Genomic DNA, 14,779 nt, shown 5'->3' with positions numbered 1-14,779 from the left:
TCTTTTAGGGGTGTAGTTTCTAAAATAAAATTAGTTCTTTGTGGTTTCTGATGTTTTGGCACCTTGGGGGCTCTTCTAGTAGAACATAAAGTCTATTCCAATCAAATCTGCCCTTGAAAATTCAAATAGCACTCATCCCCGTCCAAGCCCTTCTTTGTGCACTAACAGTAATTTTCTTTCCTATATGGGACATTTATGTACTCATGAGTACATCAAATTCTATCATCCATTTTCTCCTGTACCCTTAAGAAAAAAAACTGTGGGTTAAACAAAACTTTTTGTGGAAAATAACTAATTTTTCATTTTTTGTTTCCACTTTGTTTTACTCCTTGTGAAGCTCCATAGGGGTTAACAAACTTTCTAAATGGGGTGTTGAATATCTTGTAGATTGTAGTTTTTATAATGGGATATTTCGGGGTGTTTTCTATCATATAGGCCTATTAAAGTTACATCAAATATCAAGTGTCCGTAATAAAATAGGTTTTAACATTTTGCTGATAAAATTGCTTGAGAAATTTTAACCTTTTACATTTCTAACAAAAAATACATATTTAAACAATTGATGCTGATTTTAAGTAGACATATGGCAAATGTTATGTATTAATTATTTTTAGTTGTATGACTGTTTAAATATATAGAAATTAAAAGTTCAAAAATTGGAATTATTTTCAAAAGTTTTGTGAAATTTTTGATTTTTTCATGAATAAACACATAAACAATAAACTCATATTGACTGAAACGTACCAGTAAAATATGTGTAGAATAAAACCATCTCAGGATCACCTGGTTATACTGAAGCAATCCATAGTTATTACCATATAAAGTTAAACTGGTCAGATTTGAAAAATTTGGTCAGGAAGGTGTAAATTGGCTTGGCAATAATGGGTTGAATACGATTCATAAGCCTACTATGCAGTCATTACATTACATAGACATATTTAGAAGGTGTATCACGTTCTTTGCCTTTGTAATCCATGTTTTCCTGTATCTTTCGATTGTGATCTCTCCCATTCATTGGTGGACGGTGTGGAACTTCTACTTAACTCATATATATATACTATTACTTGCTATTATGTTATATTCTGCTGTCTCACCTGTGATACGCATATATATATATATATATATATATATATCCTGTTTTTATTATCTTACAATGTTCTTTTTGCGGTTGTGCACGTCTGGCGGTCAGCTGACTGTGTCCACCTTGGTGCGCATGTGCGGGAGTCATGGAGACGTCCGTTCTCCCGCGCATGCGCCCTGCACATTGTGGGTCTCCTGCCTGCTCTGCCCCCTGGCCTCTGCCTCCAGCGCATGCGCAGTACCGACTGTAAAAAGTTTTGACTGTTGTCACCTGCGCTGGCCCCATTTAAGGAACTAGCGTTCTCAGATTTGGTTCCTCCCCTCAAAAAAGTGCCTAGCGAAGCAGACGTCAGGGCCTCCTACCCACCACCACTCCTTGCCACTCCACCAGGTAATTGGCGTTTTATTGTTCTCTCACTTGTCTGTGACAGCAGTGGATCCTGCACTCACACATGCCGATTCCTGCTGTCACAGCTTCTCCACTGCCTGACTTTGTTCAACATTCAGTGCAGAGCCTTCTTTTTTCCTTTTGACTACTCTGGAATATCAGTCTGTGACGGCGGTGGATCCTGCACTTTCACATGTGCTGATCCTTCGCTGTCACAGCCCTTTCACTACCTGATAGTGTTCCACTCTTCTGTTCAGCTGCACGGCCATTAATGTACCACTGGTGATTTATTTAACATTACATTTTTTGTTAATGTCTTCCATTTGGCATTCCCTGTTTTATACAGGTTTATGTATTTGGGCTTTAAACCTTTTTTTGACCATTTTTTCTGCCATTGGTCTATTCACTTTTTCCCTTGGGTTACCCCTGTTATATATATAACCGAGTCTTATTTATATGAATGTGGCCCTGTGATTTTCCAATTGGGTTTTCCCTGTTACAGGGGCCCCTTGACTGGTTCTACAGCCATTAATATCCAGAGGTTTTCCCCTGTTACTAATTTTAACCCTTTGAGGTATTAAACTTTTTGTATAAGATTCATTGATATCCTAGGTGCTCTACCCCATGGAGGCTCCTATAACTGGCTATTCATGTGCCTTTTGATCAGTTCTGTATACTATTATTAACCAGAGGTGTCTCCTGTTACTACTTTAACCCATTGTAGTTTTATGGATTTAGTGACACCTCGGGTGTTCCCCTGTTATATAGACCCCCCAATTGGCCATTCATATGCCTTTTGACTGGTTTCATTACCATTATTAATAATCGGCCATTTACATGCCTTTTGAAGGGTTCTCTATATCCCGGACAGTACCCTGGTTACATACTTCTTTCATCATTGTGGCAATTTTTATATTCTATTTTCATGGAATTGTTTTTGATGTTATGAATATACACAAAAAATATATGGAACATAGAAATCTTTTTATGATCTTCGTCATATACATTTCCATGTTATATATAGTGGTGGTATGGTCTTGTCATGTCACATTATGTCCCTAATTCATCTTCTTGTCCACCCACACCAATGTGACCTCAAACTCTTATCTTCTTGTAATACCCTTTTGATATAGTCATTAACTATTTTTGATACACTGTTTAATTATTGTTCAATACAATTTATATTTTCTGTATACAAATTTGTGCTTCTCTCTTCCTTGTCCTCTTTGTTTATAATGTTTTCCTTTGAAGTTGGCACTACTCCTGAGGGATTCTATGGCGTTTTTCCCATAGTGTATATATAATTTAGCCATGTATTTTTTGTTTATAATATTTAGAAGGCTGTAATTTGTTTATATGTTGTTTTTTTTGTCATCAAATTCTATATCTCTTTACAAAATGTTTATTATTCATCAAATACAATGTAACAATTTCAACTTCAGCAAGTTATTTTCCAAAATATCATTGCTCTACTATTTACAACAGAATCAGTAATAAAGCCCTCAAGAAAAAAGAACACAAAGGATTAATTCCATTCTTTCCCAAAGATTTATCATTAAACCTAAAATTCCGAGTTAGTAAAAATAATTAATAGGCATTAACACTACAATATTTCCATCATAAGTATACCATATAAATCTTCACCGAAAGAATTTTTTTAAAAAAAAAAAAAGATGAGCATGAAGAAGCAGAATTGCTTTTTCTGGAAGAATGACAGTTTGAAGGATGTAATTTTCCTATTGACATACATTGCTATATAAAGAAAAGTATTGGGGAACAAATTATTAATTTAATTCATATTTTTCATTCATTGCCATATGTGTGTGTAATCGGCCCATACAAACATTTGTAAAAGGCTGGATGATTCTAAAGATTTTGGTAAATTTAAGCACAAAACTATGATAGGATGTAACAAGTTAGCTTTGACAAATTAAATTCTTCTAAAGATTTCATGTTCTGTTACATTTTGTGGTGTAAAGTAAATCTAAAGAAGTTCTTTGCTACATCCCCTCCTAGTACTGCACAATTATTTTTAATATAACAAATATTGGAACAATTTTTTTTTTTTACAAAACTGCTGCAAACGTTTTGATAAAAGTGGGTTGTTATGCCTGTAATTAGCACAATTATTGTCCAAATTAAATATAAGAGTCACAATTACACTTAGTGTAATACTATTGTATGTTCTGAGGATTTCGATAGCGTTAGGGCAATGACAACCAGAGACGAGTTCTTGGTACAAGATGTTTATAATATGTAACCACGGTAGGTACAGAACGGAACAAACACAGCAGAACAAACACACGAGATACTTTCCCGAAACGGAGCGAAGGGAATTCCCGGGGCCACGCACCGGACTCCCCCAGGGAGACCACCAGAGCGAACCCCTATACAGGGACTGTCCGGCAATCACCCCGGAAGGCCTAAATGCGCAGCAGCCGGGACACAAGGGGCAAGTGGTAAAGTCCAGGAGTGTCCGTACGGGATGATAGTCCAGAGTGGTTACAAACCGGAAGGAACCGGGCAGAAGTGCTGAACACAGACGGCAGACGGAGTCCAGGCACAGCTTGAAGAAACCGGGTATGGTCCAGAGTCGGTCGGTATTCTTTCAGGAGGATCCAAAGGCAATCAGGAAGTAGAAGCAGCAAGGCAGGAGCACACAGCAAGCAGTATACTCAGGCACTGGACTAGGCTTAGAGGCGGCCTTTTAAGCAGCTGGACAGGAAGTAGGGCAACAGAACAGTAAACTCCATGTTAACCGAGGGCAAGCTTTTGTCAAAAGAGAACTGGAAAACCCGGAAACCTGACACTTAGCTAATTTTAGCCAGTTTCCTATGAAATACTTTTATGCCCAAAAAAGACAAAAGTCTTCTAAGAGTGATACCTGTATTGATTAACCAGAAAAATTATTCATTCATCAGTTTTACAAATTAATTACTGAGACAAGAACACAACATTCAATAAATGTTACAACAAAACAATTGTTTATGAGGTGGTTGACGTGATGTCTCCAAAAGATAAGCTAAGGTTATAAAAGTAAGGCTTTTGTTACAAATTTAGAGGTGCTTTGAGTTTAATGATCTGGTGTCAGTCTAGTGGAGGTGTGAAGTGTATCCGTATAGTGAGCCATAAATCCAGGTGTTAAGCTGGGTTTACACACTGCAACATCGCAAAGGACATCGCTGTAACGTCACCGGTTTTGTGACATTATAGCGACATCCCCAAGTCTCTGTTGAGTCGCTGGTGAGCTGTCAAACAGGCAGACCTGGCCAACGACGAAACAGCGATCCGGACCTGCAGAGCGACCAAGCTGGTTGTTGGGGACATTGTAAAGCTGCTATTTGAAAGGGAAGTCGCTGTAAAGTCCCCTTTACACACTGAAACTTTCTAGCGATGCATGCTGCACAGCGGGAAACAAAGGACCTAGGAATGGTCCTGAACGATTTGTAGCGATCACAACTTCACAGCAGGGGTCAGGTCGCTGATAGGTTTCACACACTGCAATGTCGCTGGGGAGGTCGCTGTAACGTCACAAAACCGGTGACGTTACAGCGATGTCGTTTGCGATGTTGCAGTGTGTAAAGCCACCTTTAGACTATGTTCACACACTTTGACAAAGAACGAGAAGGAGCAAATACATGCAATAGGAATAATTTATTTGAATGTAAAAAATAGTAAAAAGGACAAAAAAGCAAAGGATGTAGAACACACATAGGGATCCCATGAACCACAGGATAAATATCAGCATAGATAATACATGAATCGATTCTAAAGTGCCTGGGTGCTGGTTATATAGTTAAATACAAAAAAATACTGTATAAAACACTCTTTACATACATAGAAAATAACATATCACTGAGATAAAAAGACATATATATATATAGAAAGTGTCATTAAATATACAGATACTAGGGTCAGGAAGTAGAACCATGCATAAAATGCAATCAGGATGAAACGACAAATGTCAATACTGTATATAGTCAAAAATGTATAGGTCAAGGTGATAACAATACCTCAAAGCACAAGAATGGTTTAGGGGAGTGTAGCACCCTTGCAGTACCAGCTGCCACAAATGTAACCCATGGAAACCCAAACCCCGGAATACCCATGACAGCAAGTACACTAGCATCTTCAGGCCACATACACAACCCCAACATCAGACTGGGAGACTGCCTAGCAACAGTTAAAAGGGGAGGGCACTGACCAGATGGTAGCCACCTAGCCTGTAGGGAGAGATCCAGCGAGGGGGAGGGGCGAGTGGTCAGTTGGGAAGCTGGCAGGAAGTAGTGAGTAGTCGAGAGTAGTAGAGAGAAGTGAAGTAGAGGAGTTGTGAGGAGAAAAGAGTGGAAAGTACAGAAACTGACCTGAAGAACCTGACCTGAGTGCTGTAAAAGGAGTGAGGGACTGTGGAGTATGGAACCAGGACTCCAGGCACCGTGGGCTACCTGTGGAAGAGCAAAACTCCTGTAACCATGGGAGGCCTTTGGAAGTCTGGAACCAAGGCTCACAGGACTCAGCACAAGGCAGGGTACAGATCCTAGGACAGTGGGACACTTTATGGTCAGTTGTTAATTCTGCCGGGCGAGAAGATCTTCAGGGTCCATCACCAACCAAACAAGCCTGAAACACAACCAGCAAAGAGGGGACTGGGGACTGAACCCCTTAAATAGTACAGTCTGTCTGCATTAGGGGAAAGGCTAAAGAAAAAAGACTTCCAAGTAGCAAGTAGCTCCAGGCCATGGGAGTCCAATCACAATGAGTGTGCATGGAGGACAGCCAACCCAGGTCACAGCTGTAACAGAGAACAAGGGGAGCGCGTACACCTTGAACCGGCACCCGTAGGTTCAAGTACCAAAGTAAACAAGGCAAGTTGAAACTGCAATACTGGTGTGGCCTGTTTCCTTAATGGCGTGCACTCACACAGACGGTTCCCCAATACTATCCCCATAATTCACTGCTGTGGCCTGTCCCCACTTGCGGAGTGCTCCAAATATCCAGGCTGCATCACTCCATAAGCCCCAGCAGGACCCTGTGTGATACCAATGTGATATGACTGAAGTATGAATTTGATTAGATAGGGATCATAATCAAAAGATAGGAGTGATCCCAGATATTATTTGACCTATCAATAATTCAGTATCAAAGAGATGTCCTTTGGATGGCCAATATGATGACCAAAGAATACATGTCTAACAGGTTTTGAAGCAGTTTCAAGATAATGAGGAAGTCACATTTACAGTTCCACTTACCGGAAACTTGTGGTTGGCTTAAAGACAGGTTTAAAGAAGCTTGCATATGAAATTTACGGCTCATTGCAATATTTCACTAACACTATGGTCAACTGTGGTCGGCCAGTTGACAACTGGCAGGATGTGCAGGAAATGTGCAGGAAGCTGCTGGTGCCCACAGCAGTTTGTGGTCAAGTTACATGAACATGACTCAGCTGTCACATGCTGGTGACCATTTAAACACAACCTACAAAGGTTTCCTATAAAAATACACCGGACTCGCTTAATGTTAGGGAAACCTTCCAGGACATTGAAGTGTACGCACTGCTCCTGTGATGCAAGATGCCATGTTGATTCCTTATCATTAAATCGAGTTCCCTCCGATGTGAAAGGATTGCTACAACAAACGGTAATGTTGATGCATATTTCTGTTATTGTATAAGATTCTATGACTATAGTTCTAAATGACTATGTACCATTGATTATATTCATGTGCTATTAAAATAAATAGTATCTTGCTATAAAGAATATTAGTATTCGTGCCTGATTAGGATATCAGTGAGCGCTTCATAAGTACGGGCTTTCAGCCCCCTTTTTAGTAGAATTTAGCAAGACATAAATTGGCGTAGTCGGCAGGATTACTTCTATAAGAAGTAATTAACGAATTTTTGTAATTTAGAAGTTAAAAACATATATTTGGCAAATTTCCAGATATTTTTTTTTTAATCTTTTTGCATAGTGTCAAAATGTTCAGAAAACGTAAGGATAATGTTAAGGAGGTTGTTGTGGAGATCCCGAGCTGGACTGAGGCTCCCTACAATCTTATAGCACATGAATTGGTCAATTGTTGATTGGCAGAACAATGGCAGAATAAGCTCAAGGGTTGTGAAGCTACTGATGTTGTGAATGTACTCAGTAGTGCCCCTGTGAAAACAGGTGATGTAGTGTCTTGTGGATTGGTAGAACAATGGCAGGACAAGCTTAAGGGTAGTGAAGCTACTGATGTTGTGAATGTACTCAGTGGTGCCCCTGTGAAAGCAGGTGATGTAGTGTCTTTAGCACGGCACAAACAATGGCAGGATAAGCTTAAGGGTAGTGAAGCTACTGATGTTGTGAATGTATTCGGTAGTCTCCCTGTGAAAGCAGGTGATGTAGTGTCTTTAGCACGGCGCAAACAATGGCAGGATAAGCTTAAGGGTAGTGAAGCTACTGATGTTGTGAATGTATTCGGTAGTGTCCCTGTGAAAGCAGGTGATGTAGTGTCTTTAGCACGGCACAAACAATGGCAGGATAAGCTTAAGGGTAGTGAAGCTACTGATGTTGTGAATGTATTCGGTAGTGTCCCTGTGAAAGCAGGTGATGTAGTGTCTTTAGGACGGCGCATCTGGATTTTGGCAAGTGCATATAGTGTAATGCATGAGCGTAATCTAAAGATGCAGAAGAAAAGTTCCCAGATGGAACAAAAGATGATAGAATTAGGTGGCCTGAAAACAGTTCTGGAATGTAATACCAGACTGTTGAAGGATAAATTGGAACATTATCAGAATGTGGCAGAAAAAGCTGCCATAAAAATTGCTCAAAATAAGAATAAGAAAAGAAGAGGAAAGGTAAATAAAACCAAAGTACATAAAAGTATCGTCTCAGCTTCTATAAACTGGGATCCCGATACTTGGGATGGGGATGTGTGGGATTCATCTTCATCATCTGATGAGGAGGATTACCATAAAGGGAAGATTCAGGCTAATCCCATAAGGAGGCGCCTAGAGAGGACAGAAAATGAGATCATCCGGGAACATGTCCGGGATGGTCAGGGGAATCTGCAATATGACGAAGATGGTAATGCCATCATAAATGAGAGAACGATTCTTCATGTAAAAAATCGAGTAACCATTGAAGATTACTCTCAAGGAGAAGTTGATAGCATTTTAACACAGTTTAGACAAAAACCAGGAGAAGGAGAAAGTCCCTGGTTGGTCAGGGTGCACGATCTCGGAGGAGGTGGAGTGCACTTTGACGCCGAAGACGTGGCAAAATTTGTCACCATGTCTCAGGACCCAGTAATTCAGAGATCAATAAAAAATTATTTTGTTCATCATAATGAGCATGGTACTCATAACTTAATCATGATCTTAGCCCATGCTTTTCTGGACAAATATCCATCAGAAGCAGACTTTCCTATCAATGATAAACCTTGGTATACCTTAAAAGATGGTATGGAAAGGCTGAAGGAAGAAGCAATGAGGAATGCTCTTCCTCTTTTGGGAATGGATGATGATTATCTCCAGTACCCATTGAAAGCCAGCATAAGAAATAGGCTGGTTAAACATGCTCCTCCAGCATACAAAACAGTTATTTTAACCTTAACTGTAGCGCTGACTGGAGAATCAATCGGTGTAGTTCTAGGGAGGATGAGGGAGTTACAGGAAGACATTGAAGGGATTATTCAATCTACCAAGACCACTGTATTTCATTTCGATGCTCATGTCCCTACTAACTCACTTAAACGTTTGTTTAATTCAACAGCAGATAAAGCAGCAGCCATCAGACAAATCAGTCCAACAGTTGACAAGGAAAAAAGAGGCATGGTTGCAAGGTACAGCTGTTTGGGCACACCAGAAAGAGCGACACCTTATTCCGCAGGTTTAGACCTCAGTACATTGGAAACTGTCTGTCAGGTTTCCGGGATTTCCAGTTCTCTTTTGAAAGAGCTTGCCCTCGGTTAACATGGAGTTTACTTTTCTGTTGCCCTACTTCCTGTCCAGCTGCTTAGAAGGCCGCCTCTAAGCCTAGTCCAGTGCCTGAGTATACTGCTTGCTGTGTGCTCCTGCTTTGCTGCTCCTATTTCCTGATTGCCATTTGGATCCTCCTGAAAGACTACCGACACCGACTCTGGACTTTACCCGGTTTCATCAAGCTGTGCCCGGACTCCGTCTGCCGTCTTTGGTCAGCACTTCTGCCCGGTTCCTTCCGGTTCGTAACCACTCTGGACTATCATCCCGTACGGACACTTCTGGACTTTACCACTTGCCCCTTGTGTCCCGGCTGCTGCGCATTTAGGCCTTCCGGGGTGATTGCCAGACAGTCCCTGTATAGGGGTTCGCTCTTGGTGGTCTCCCTGGGGGAGTCCGGTGCGTGGCCCCGGGAATTCCCTTCGCTCCGATTCGGGAAGGTATTTTGTGTGTTATTGTTTTACTGTGTTTGTTCCGTTTGTGTACCTATCGTGGTTACATATTATAAACATCTCTGTACCAAGAACTCGTCTCTGGTTGTCATTGCCCTAACGCTATCGAAATCCTCAGAACATACAATAGTATTACATTATACTCAGGCCTTAAAAAGGATTTCGCTGGGGCAATGACTGAGACACGAGTAGATCAGCTCTTTTCCATGATCAACTCCTTGCAGCAGGAGATGGAGGCGGTACAAACTAAACTTAGAGATGTGGAGGCACAGCTGGGCCATGATCACCAGGTACTGGGTCCGGCTATTCAGGATTTGCAAGTCAGAGTGGAGGCTCAGGAAGCCGTCCCCACTACGTCCGTATCAGCTGCCGGTATGCCTAGGTTACCCCCATTTCGTTTCAATGGTGATCGTAGTCAGTTTCGTGGTTTTGTCAACCAGTGTATACTATTCTTTGATGTACATGCTGATTATTACCGTTCTGACCGGTCAAAAGTGTTATGTATAATCATGTTATTAACCTCACGAGCACTGGCTTGGGCTAATCCTATGATAGAGAATCGGGATATCCGTTTAAATCACCTGGATGACTTTCTGACCGCAATGGCACAAATGTTTGATGATCCGAATCGCCGTGCGACCGCTGAATCGGCTCTCCTTTCCTTACGTCAGGGAAAGCGGTCTGTCGTTGAATACGCCACTGAGTTCAGGAGGTAAGTGGTAGACACCGACTGGGGAAACAATGCATTATTGTCAGTGTTCAGAAAAGGTTTGTCCGGTACCATCAAGGACGAGTTAGCTCGTTCCGAATCTCCAGGGGATTTTGAACTGTTTCTCCAACACTGTGTGCGTATTGATACCCGCTTGACGGAACGTAGACAGGAAAAATGGGCAGCTGTAAACCGGGTAACCAACTTTGCGTTTCCTTCCAGAGAACCCGCTCTCAGGATGCCACGGGAGGCCGAGGACGTTCCTATGCAAGTGGACTCTCTGCAAAAGCGAGAGACCAACGAACGTCGTGAACACCGGCTCCAAGAGCGTTTGTGTTTCTATTGCGGTCAATCGGACCATTTCTTGATCGACTGCCCGAGACGTCCAAATCGCCTAAATAAGGTATTGGCAGCCATGGCAGAGTGTGACAACACGGACGCAGAGTCCGATATCTCTGAGGCAAGTGGACACCTGGATGCGGTATTTCCCTTGACTGTAATGTCAACATCACCTAAGGACTCAGAAGGGAAATACACCCATTGCTCGCTTCCCATTCAGATCCGGTGGGAGGGACAGTTAATACCTACATCCGCAATGCTAGACTCTGGGGCAGGGGGTAATTTCATGGACTCTTCTTTTGCCAGGAAACACGGTATCCGGACTCAGCAAAGATCCTCACCGGTTACCATGGAGACGGTAGACGGATCTCCGTTAGTTTCTGGACCAGTTGATCGGGAAACAGTACCTCTAGAATGCGTGATGAAGCCAGGTCAGCAGGAGACCCTTGTTTTCATGTTGATTTCTTCTCCTCATTTTCCGATTATTTTAGGAATTCCGTGGCTACGGTCTACAAATCCAGTCATCGATTGGGAGACTAAGGAAATATCCTTCCCACCGCAGAGTGGTCCGACCATTAGTCCAACTGTACCGGTTCCAGTAACACCGAATGCGGAGGGCACTGTACAGGTACCTGTTTTACCCCCGGTTTATCATGACTTCGCTGATATATGCGACAAAAGAAAAGCAGATCGGCTTCCCCCGCATAGACCATATGATTGCCCCATAGACTTACTCCCAGGGGCGGAGATCCCGTTTGGTCATGTCTACCCGTTGGCGGCACCTGAGCTAGAAGCACTAAAAGAGTACATCGATGAAAGTCTAGCCAAGGGATTTATTCGCCCGTCTACCTCACCAGCAGGGGCACCCATCTTTTTCGTGAAAAAGAAGGAGGGGACTCTGAGACCCTGCATTGACTACCGGGAACTGAATAAAATAACCATCCGGAACCGGTATCCGTTACCGTTGATTCCTGAGCTATTGGAGAGAGTCCAACAGGCAAAGATATTCACTAAATTGGATCTCCGTGGGGCATATAATCTACTTCGCATACGTCCCGGAGATGAGTGGAAGACAGCGTTCAGATGTCGGTATGGACATTATGAGTACCTAGTGATGCCTTTTGGACTTTGTAACGCTCCCGCGGCTTTCCAACATCTAGTTAACGATATTTTTAGGGATATAATGGACCAATTCATGGTGATTTATTTGGATGATATCCTGATCTTTTCTGATTCCCTACAGGAACACCAGGAGCACGTCAAGACAGTACTTACCCGTCTGAGGGAAAACCACCTGTACATTAAACTGGAGAAATGCGAATTCCATTGCTCACAAATACAATTTTTAGGTTATGTCATCTCTCCTCAGGGACTGAACATGGAGTCTGGCAAGATACAAACAATTCTAGACTGGCCGGAACCGGGAAACATCAAAGAGGTACAACGCTTTGTCGGTTTTGCCAACTTTTACCGACGCTTTATCCGTAACTTTTCAGAGATCGTCCGTCCCATCACTCTGTTAACCAAGAAAGGACAGAAGTTTGTGTGGTCCGCCCAGGCCCAGGAAGCTTTCCATCGTCTCAAGGTTTGTTTTACCTCAGCGCCAATATTAGTACATCCGAATCCCGCACTTCCCTTTATTGTGGAAGTCGACGCTTCCGACTATGCATTAGGGGCAATCCTTTCTCAAAGGACTGGGGACAAGAGTCTCTTGCATCCGTGTGCTTTCTTTTCTCGCCGGTTGTCCCCTGCAGAAAGGAACTATGACATTGCGGACAAGGAATTGTTGGCGATTACTTCAGCTTTTAAGGAATGGAGACACCACTTACAGGGAGCTGCGCAGCAAGTGATAGTACTCACAGATCATCGTAACCTGGAATTTCTTAAGTCTGCCAGGTGCCTGTCTCCACGGCAAGCCCGTTGGAGCTTATTCCTTAACCAGTTCAATTTTATCGTTACATACCGTCCAGGTTCACGTAATGGGAAAGCCGATGCCTTGTCCCGAATCCACGCCGTGGACTCCGTGCCGGGAACCCCGTCTCAGACCATGTTATCGGATGCCAATTTCGTTGGAGTAATCCAGGACCAGGACTTGTGGAAGGACATCAAGCTGGCCTATGATGGTGACGTATTTCTTGCTGCCCCCCCGAATGATGTAACTCTTGTTCTTCGGAATGGTGTGTGGTTGAGAGAGCGACGCATTTATGTCCCGGAGGCCGTAAGACTTCGGGTTCTCAAGTTGGTCCATGACTCCGTGTTGGCTGGTCATAGGGGGGTACAGAAGACGCAGGAATTTCTGAGCCATTTTTTCTGGTGGCCTACCTGTTTAAAGGATGTAAAGGACTATGTCCACTCGTGTGGTTTGTGCCCGGTGCAAGGTCCCTCGTGTGGCTCCTACGGGACTCCTCCAACCGTTACCCGTTCCATCTCGCCCTTGGGGATCCATCTCAATGGATTTTATTGTGGAGTTGCCAGTCTCAGGCGGTCACAATACCATTTTAGTGGTGGTGGATCGGTTGACAAAAGCTGCTCACTTTATTCCATGTACCGGTCTTCCCTCAGCCGCAGAGACAGTGGATTTGGTTATCCAGAACATATTCCGATTGCATGGGGTACCAGATGAGATCATCTCTGACCGGGGCGTGCAGTTCACGTCTAAGTTCTGGAAGGGGTTTTGTACGGCACTCCAGATTGATGTCTGTTTGTCTTCTGCATACCATCCTCAGACAAATGGGCAAACCGAACGGACTAATCAAACCCTGGAACAGTACCTTCGATGTTATGTCAGCCATCTGCAGGACGATTGGTTGAAGATGCTTCCGTTGGCGGAGTTCTCGTATAACAACACTCAGAGCAGCTCCACTAAGGTAACGCCCTTTTTCGCTAACTTGGGTTACCATCCGAATGTTTTGCCTAGGTCACCGGTTGCGGTTTCGGTGCCAGCGGTGGAGGACAGATTGACAGAGCTACGACAAAATCTGGAGGTTCTAAAGGACACTGTGGCTACGGCTCAGGAGCGTTACAAGAGGTCGGCGGACACTCACCGGAAACCGGCACCCATGTATAAGGTAGGGGACTCGGTATGGTTATCCACCAAGAACCTGAGATTGGGTGTTCCTTCGCAGAAGCTGGGACAGAAATTCATCGGTCCATTTAAGATCACTGGGATCGTGAGCCCTGTGGCCTGTCGGCTACGGTTACCGCACCATCTAAAGGTACACCCGGTCTTTCATGTTTCTCTCCTCAAACCCGTTTCTCCTAATACGTTCCATGGTCGTGTCGTGCCTCCTCCTCCGCCTGTGATGGTTGACGGCGAGGAGCAGTTCGTGGTTGAGGACATTATTGACTCCCGGCTCCATCGTCATAGGCTTCAGTATCTGGTACGTTGGCAGGGGTACGCCCCCGAGGACGATTCCTGGGAACCGGTGGGTAACATTCGGGCACCCCGGAAGATTGCTCAGTTTCATCGGCGGTACCCGGGCAAGCCAGGCCCTGATCCGTCCTGAGGCCGTTTCTGGGGGGGGGAGTACTGTCAGGTTTCCGGGATTTCCAGTTCTCTTTTGAAAGAGCTTGCCCTCGGTTAACATGGAGTTTACTGTTCTGTTGCCCTACTTCCTGTCCAGCTGCTTAGAAGGCCGCCTCTAAGCCTAGTCCAGTGCCTGAGTATACTGCTTGCTGTGTGCTCCTGCTTTGCTGCTCCTATTTCCTGATTGCCATTTGGATCCTCCTGAAAGACTACCGACACCGACTCTGGACTTTACCCGGTTTCATCAAGCTGTGCCCGGACTCCGTCTGCCGTCTTTGGTCAGCACTTCTGCCCGGTTCCTTCCGGTTCGTAACCACTCTGGACTATC

At 43.6% G+C, this 14,779-nt stretch overlaps 1 protein-coding gene across 1 annotated transcript in view; it reads right to left on the bottom strand.

The window, feature by feature from the left end:
- Positions 1-14,779, bottom strand: part of STS (steroid sulfatase) — a 361,556-nt gene that overhangs the window by 30,784 nt on the left and 315,993 nt on the right. The gene's annotated exons all lie outside the window — the stretch shown is intronic.

This window comes from Anomaloglossus baeobatrachus, chromosome 2 (assembly GCF_048569485.1).
Source record: "Anomaloglossus baeobatrachus isolate aAnoBae1 chromosome 2, aAnoBae1.hap1, whole genome shotgun sequence".
Taxonomy (NCBI): Eukaryota; Metazoa; Chordata; class Amphibia; order Anura; family Aromobatidae; genus Anomaloglossus; species Anomaloglossus baeobatrachus.
This window is presented reverse-complemented; position numbering and strand designations above follow the sequence as displayed.